Here is a 7,440-nt window from a genome sequence, read left to right as displayed (position 1 = left end):
TTGGTTATTCTCACTGTGTTGGCAGGTAAATCAGCCTGGAGGAACAAGGAACTTTCTGCCCTCATGCCAATGGAGGCACAGCCTCCCCTCCACCGCTGCCAGCGGTCTCCAAGAGTACAGAATAACAAAACAAGTACCTCTAAAAAGCCTAGGAAATGAGACACTCTGTGTAAATTCAGGTAAAAGGTTTCTTTACACTAGTTGCTTTGTGTGGTCAGGGACGCTGGTGGGGTAGAGAAACCATAGAAGCCATTTTCTTGCCTTTCAGGAGAGGCAGCATCAATTGACGGGCATTAATATAATACCACTTATGACAAATATATGCAAAACTGCTGCAAGCACTAGAAAACTTGCCACATGGACAGCTTTTACACAGAATAAGCCGAGTGGTTTGGATGCAGATTCAGGGTTCTGAAGGAGAGGAGGCGAGGCTGAGGGCTGAGAGTTTTGTGGCGTGCGTGTGTGTGTCCCTACCCAGTACTTCTCTCTACAAACCCCTCACTATAAGCTGTATCATTTCAAACTGAAGAAACACAAGAAAATACTGTCAGAAGCCATTGGTATGTGGCAGGAAACAATAGATTTAAAACCTAAAATCTCTTTTTTTATTCTTTACTTCTAGTCCACTCAAGTTTCAGTTGTTTCAAAGGACTTTCCTAAAAGAAAAAAAAAAAAAGGAAAAAAAGCCTGGCTAGCAATTTGAGCTTATGCTTTGTGTAAAAGTCTCAAGCGTGAAAGTATTTTGCTTTATCTTTGATTCAAGGCATAAGCTGCTCAGTTCACTAACACAGCCCAGAGCCTACAAGTTCTCACATGGTTTGCTCCTGAAGTATCCATCCCACTGAGCTATTTTTATTATCCTGTTTTTTTGTTTATCCCCCTGTACAAAAGCTTTTTTAAACTCATTGATACACTTTTTGGGTATTCGCCATTGGGACGCTGAGTGCACAGGTGCTCTGAAAGACGTGCAGTATTAGGTTACAGAATAGCTCTGATGTGATCTTTGACTTTTGGGTCCGATTGTAAAAAAAAAAAAAACAAACTAAGAAGAAGAAGAAAAAGCAGCAATTGACTACATTTCGTTAGAGCTTTCCATCCAGCAAACAGGCCAGAAGAATTTCTTAATCCTATAGGTTTCATTTTGGGACCTTATGTGTAATATCAAACAGATTAAATGAATTGCATCACTCCCTGATTCAGCATATGCAGACCCTTGCCGCTGAAATTTCCCAGTCAATCCATCCTCTTTCCCCCAGTCATAAATAAAGTTGGGAGTGGAAGATTCCCTTCAAGGAAATTTATCTCTTTGACAGTCAAACAGGTGGCGAAGTTAATGCGAAGTCTCAAGAGAACTTGGTTGGTAAGAATGGCCCTGCAATAGCTAACCGCAATGATTTACAAGGGACTAAATTGCCAGATTAGGCCTTGATAATTTTTCAACTCTTGACTTCATTATTACCTTGTGGATCTGGATCTTACATCACCTCTAGGAATGCCTGGGATCAAATTAAAGTGGAAACACCTGGTTGAAAGTCAGTTCAAAATACAGATTTAAGAACTAGGGGCCTTTTTTCGTGTGCTGGATCTGCTTTTCATGCATGGTAGACAGCTATAAAATTCTGTTTCCCTGTGCTTGAGCTTTGTTTTCAAATGCCAGTCTGCCTGTGTGTGCGCTTGCAAATAACCATTGCTCTTTCCAAGCACACACACTGCTTAGATGTCTACAGATCTGACATGTGAAGCAGATTTAAATGAAGTGTCCAAGTGAGGTAAACTGCAAACTCAAAGACTTAGACCAGCATGTAAATCTGTGGTTTGATCTAATGCAGCGTGGCTGTCTAGGGAAGAAGGCAGAAGTACTCATGCAGTGAGGATTTGCAAAGAAGCGAGATGACTAGTGGATGACATACAAACCATTTCTTTTTAGTAATGTGTGAGATCCAAATAACAATTTTTTCCGGGAATTCGGAGCCTGAACAATCCAGTGGAGCACTCAGAGGCACAGTGGGCAGTGATTTAATGACACAGTACCGCTACAGAGTGCTGTTTGAGGAGTATCCCCTGCAAGCCTTTATGCTGTCTTCCCCTTTGCATCCCAGTTCTCCTTCTCCAGCTCTTCTTCTTGGCTGGAGAGCTGCAGTCTGAACGCACGGCTGGGTTACTGTGAGCCAGGGACTTCAGCTCTGGCACAGGACTGGCACAAAGCTGTATGACAGAACGGCAGTAGAACCCTTTCGCCAGGCGGAAAGTCAACAATTTGTCTAGTCCAGACTGCTGCCAGGCCATCTAATGAAAAAATGGCTATTTATAGAGTAAAAGAGAAATCCTTTGCGTTTGTTCTGCTGCTGGCACACAAGCAGTGGCTGTTTCAGCAGAGAAAGCCTCCACCTCCCAATGACTCCCGCTAATTTTGACAGGATCCTGTCCGGAGGGCTTCAAGTGACAGATCTGGCCTAACAGCCTTGATCCTTGGAAAGTAAGCAGTTCAACCATGGTTGCCATGCGGAATGGCTTAGCTTGATCTGGAGTCATTCCTCGAGGGTACCGCTGCATGTGGCTGACAGCACCAGTGGGCATGACATGCCGGTCAGAGACCAGGGCACTGGTGAGGCTGGGAAGGGCTCATCTCCATGTTTCAGCATTGCTTTGTCCTTTATAAAGGGTGAGGTTCTCCCAGGTGTGGTGGCTTTCTGTTTGAGAAAGCCGTGTGTCCAACTGGCTCCTCCCCGGAGAGAAGTCAAAGTTGCTTGACAGAAAACAACTGCTCATGGGGGCACTGGAGTTACCTGCAGACACCGCTCTGCCTGAGGGGTCAGAGATTCCTGACCATCTACGTAAACTCCTGTTCATGCGCGTATGTTCTCCCACTCTCTTTTTCTGCCAGGTGAAATGGCTGTTAGGATATGTGCTCTCTGCCTATGGCCTTGTGCTTTATTTTTCTGGGTCTCAAGATGCTTTCCTAGGCCTGTAGGTGGACAATGCAGCACAACGGCTCACAGAGCAACTTCTCCAACCCTAGAGCAACACCAGAAGGTTGGGCTAGAAAAATCACGGCCATGTGTGGGCCAGCCTGCAAGTGGTAACTCTCTCTCCTGTTTTGTTGTGGGCACTTGAAACTTGCCAGTATAGGCTGGGAGAGAAGCAAAAGCACGAAGATGGTGGTAAATAACTTCCCTTTTCCCCCCGTCAGAATGACACAACAGACGGAGAGCTCTCGCATTGCCCGTGTGGTTCGATTCCTGCCCCTCCAGGGTCAGACCCGTCACCCCCATCAGGGAGAGGAGGCAAGGATGCAGCACCTCGGCAGGTGAGAAACCTCAGAGTCCTGACCATGACACTGGAATTGTCTTCAGGGAGTGGGACTTGAGGAAAAACTCCAGACAGTGACAGAACAGGAAGTTACAGCAGCTGTAGGAGCTGCGGTTAATGAATTTCCCAGTGGGGCTTTAGCTTTTGCTCTGCCTTGCTCCCTCTGGCCCAGAGTGCTGTATTAGTTTCTCCACTTCCCAGCCATCCCGGTCCCACAAGCTGTTTCGTGTAAGAATTTTCAAGGCAGCAGATTGTGTTATGAGTCCCCAGTGAGAGAATAATTTTAGGTCCGATTCCAAATATTTAGTAACAAAGGCTCGGCTTCCCAAGGTGAATCCCAGGAACACTGACGGCATCTCCACATCTGATCGTTCAAGCATCAGGAGGAAGGCAAAAATGAAAATATGCATTTTTTTGAGAAAAAAGAAGAAACTTGTGTCCCACAAACTCAAGGGTCATGGAATTTCATGTGCAATTTTGCCCCTTCAATAAAAAGGGGCTGCCTTGGCTGACCTGACCATTCTTATTAGATACTCTAGGTCTTCAGAGAAGAACCTTCACAGGGGACTGCAAATATTTATATACCAAAAAGCCAGGGAAAATTAAAAGCTAGTTGTTGGAGACTCTAGGAACACACCTCCAAGTCTATTGCACTTGCTAATTTCAGCTAAAATCTTGTGTCTTTTCCAGGAATGGAGAACTTGGGCACAACTTCTCTTCCAGTCCCTGTCCCAGTCTCAGCCCCAACCTAAGCTGGACAGTGGCTTGGTGTAAGTTACTACTGTTCTCTTCCAGTAAAGGAGAAATGAGTTATTTCCTTGAGAAAACACCGTCTCACCAACAGCTGTGGCTCAGAAGCGCTCTGCCTATAAATAAGGATTCCACATTACAACATAGTTCAAATTATTTTTAAAAACTCACTTCCAAAACTTATAACCTCTTCATAGACCTGGCATTACTGCAGAGAGCTTAATTTCTTCCCCCGTCTAGTAAGGACAATGACACATCTTCCAATTGCTCCACTTGTTCTAGCTTGCTACACAAAGTAAAGATGTGAAAGAATGCTAGGCCAGAGCGAACAATTACTTGAACAATCTGCATTTTCAGAACCACTCTAGTATTCCTCGGAAATTCCCAGTTAAGCCCTGGGACTAACAAAGTCCCTTATTTCGCACGTGCTAACAGATGATGTATTATGTGAGCCACGCGTTATTTTCAAATGTCAAAATTGTTGGTTAAACAACCAGAGAAGTGCTCACTTCTGTAAGTTGAGAAATAAAATATAGGGAGCAATTGTTTAAATGATTTTTATTTTGAGTCATTTCAAGCAGAGAAAAGCTGGCATTTCTTATCAGGTTGTTTGGATTGCAGATACAAGAGAGAGATGAGAAAATCCATGTATCAGTGTTTTTGCTGGACTGCTCTACTTTATGATCCCTCCACTGGAAGCCTTGGTCTCATCTGCCTCACGCTTATTTCCCACCACTGCGAGCACTTGCTAGACAAGAAGCTGGCAATCCTCAGCGGTTCAAGCGCTGCAGTTCACAGGCAAGCCCTGGGAAAGCGGAGGCCTCAAGGAAACACTGGTCCCTTGGAGCCGTATCCGCATTTGGGCTCCCACTGTTGCTACCGGAGGCGAGGATGAACTAGTAGGAGCAACAGGACAAGAACCGGTGATGAAACCACTGTGCAGGCACCCATGAAACGAAGAGCACTGACGCTGGCTTGATTTGGGGGTATTTGGGAGACCTTAATGCCACCCTCTCCTCCCATCCTGCTGCTGACGTGAAACTCCTCACCTTACATACCAGAGGTTTAACTAGCCAGGAGCTCCTTTCTAAAACAGGTGGAAAGGTGAGTATTCCTGGCTTTCAGCATGGCAAGAAAACCTAAAATCCTAATCACCCTGGCACGCTTCCACCTGCCCATTGACTGCTGAGGTATGTAAAGACCTAACTTGTATCGAGTAAAGTTTGTTCTAAACAGTGGCTCAAAATGTTCTTGCCTGTTAAGAAAATAGAAGTTTAAGCTAGCTTTGCTTATCCGTAGCCTATTAAGAAGATAGAAGTTTAATTTAGTTTTGCTTATCCGTAGCTTAAGCGGATGCGTCCCAATGAAAGTTTGTAATTACCTTCTAAGGGCTTGTTTAGACGTGACAGTTGATGAAGATGAGAGTACAACAGGTGCTCAGAATGGACTGGCTACTCCCACATAAGTCCCAGAGCACAGAATTTCTTACTCCAGAGCGTTGCTCTTGTTTCAGTTAGGCTGAAACAGTCTATGCTTATTGCAAAATATAAGGGTACGTGTGCACACACGTGCACAAACACCGGCACACGCTGCAGCGTAGCTATTCCAGAATAGCTTCTGAGCAGGGGTGCATGTAGCCGAGCCCTGGTAGATGAGCTCGGGACCGCGTCTGCCTGCAGCTGGGATGAGAAGAGCGGGCTGGATGTCAGCAGCGGAATGGGATGCTCTGCACATCCCCCCTCCGCAACAGAAGCTGCCGGCGCGGGGTACGGAGGGGGGCTCCCCAGGGCCATCTTAGCACCCTATCCTTCCTCTCCCACTAAAAAGCTGTCCCCGGATACAGCTACTAGCTTTCCTGATGGCTCAGCTCTAGCTGTTCCCTGGGTCGCACTGACACAGCAGCTTTTATCGATAATTGGATTAGGAAAGAAAGGCTCCAGTTATCCCAGTGCCATAGACACTGGCCCAGGCACATCGTTTGCCAAAATGTTCTCAATGAGAACAGGCCAATGTTTTGAAGGCGGTTTGGTCAGGCCGTGTGGGCAGGGATGTGTTTAAAGGTTTCATTTTTGCAAAATACGTTGCGGCTCCTTGGCTAAGAGCTACAACTGCCCTGTTTAGGAAGAGGGAAACAAACATCCCGACAATTTAACTTACGCACAAACACCAAACACTTGATCCCGACTTCTGCATATTCATCATTCAGCTCAAAAGCCTTTTTTTTTGTGGAAGAAATGAATTGTTTGTGTATTGTCAGCATTAAGCAGATAGATAAGTATGTAAGCGGGAATGTTATTTCTAAAGTTATTTTAAATATTTGGGTTGTCCACTTAAACTATGTTTAAATAAAGTTAGTATGAATTTCTTCATTTCTTTGATGGCACGGTAAAGCCATCCTTTCTGTCATTACATTCATCAGTATTTAATGGCCAGGCTGAAACATGACAGGCTAATTAGGATACCAGGTTTGGGGGTTTTATGTAGCTACATTTCTAACTTTGTTGGGGAGCGTCCCTAGATTTCCCAACTTTTTTTGCAAGGAAGAAGAGTGTGACTAAATACCTGGAATTTAGGGTTAGGAGCTTCATGACAAAGTAAACCTTAAATCAGGTGCCCTCATCAACCAGTTCTGCCTAACCCACTGTTTCAGGGGCTGTTAGAAGACCTTATCTCTGTGAGAGACAGTTTTGGAAAACTTGGGTTTAAAGCATTAATGGACAGAAACAGACTCTGAGGCTAAATACTGATTGGATTACCATTTGCATTATGATCATCTGGTTTTGTTGAACAGATGCTTAGGACTTGTCTGCTCAGAGACAAGGCGAAAAATTAGGAATCAAATTCAGAGGTTAAGTTAGTGCTTTGATATGCATTAAACTCTCACGCAGATGCACACTTTCAGAACCATTGTGGGCCATAACTTACTCCTTTAATTTATGCGTGTTCCCTATACAGCTTTGATTCCTCTGAAGTTTCCCAAGTTGCTCCTGAAGACAAGGCTTCATCAGAGTTTGTCTACACGCTAAAGTTACGACAGACTATGATGGTGTCTGAATGTAAAGAATAATGCTTGCTCCTCAATGAATTATTTATTCATTATGAAGCAAAAGGGTATTGTTCCCGATTAGCTTACCTCACTTAGAGGTTTTCTGCACAAGTCATTATGATGTAAGCTAAAGTAGGCACTTATTGTGTGTTAACAACTCCACATACACCACCCAAACAGGCCTAACGGGGTGTGGGGGAAAGAACAATTTATACTATATTGGGCATCTAGCTTAAGGTGCTCCAAGCTGCAACTACATTAATACCTAAAATAACCAACAAGTACACGGTACAGGAAACTACTAACACCAAAAGCAAAGACACCTGAAGCCCAAA

The 7,440-nt window shown here is 44.6% G+C and overlaps 1 long non-coding RNA gene across 1 annotated transcript; it reads left to right on the top strand.

Moving 5' to 3' along the window:
* Nucleotides 1-3,190: 3,190 nt before the first annotated feature.
* On the top strand, nt 3,191-5,297 carry LOC141739619 (uncharacterized). Its single transcript, XR_012585756.1, has 3 exons — nt 3,191-3,307; nt 4,000-4,079; nt 4,681-5,297. It is a non-coding gene; the product is annotated as an uncharacterized LOC141739619 (long non-coding RNA).
* The last annotated feature ends 2,143 nt before the right edge of the window (nt 5,298-7,440 follow it).

This window comes from Larus michahellis, chromosome 2 (genome assembly GCF_964199755.1).
Source record: "Larus michahellis chromosome 2, bLarMic1.1, whole genome shotgun sequence".
In the NCBI taxonomy this organism is placed as follows: Eukaryota; Metazoa; Chordata; class Aves; order Charadriiformes; family Laridae; genus Larus; species Larus michahellis.
Note: the sequence above shows the minus strand (reverse complement) of the source record. Positions and strands in the feature narration are given on the sequence as shown.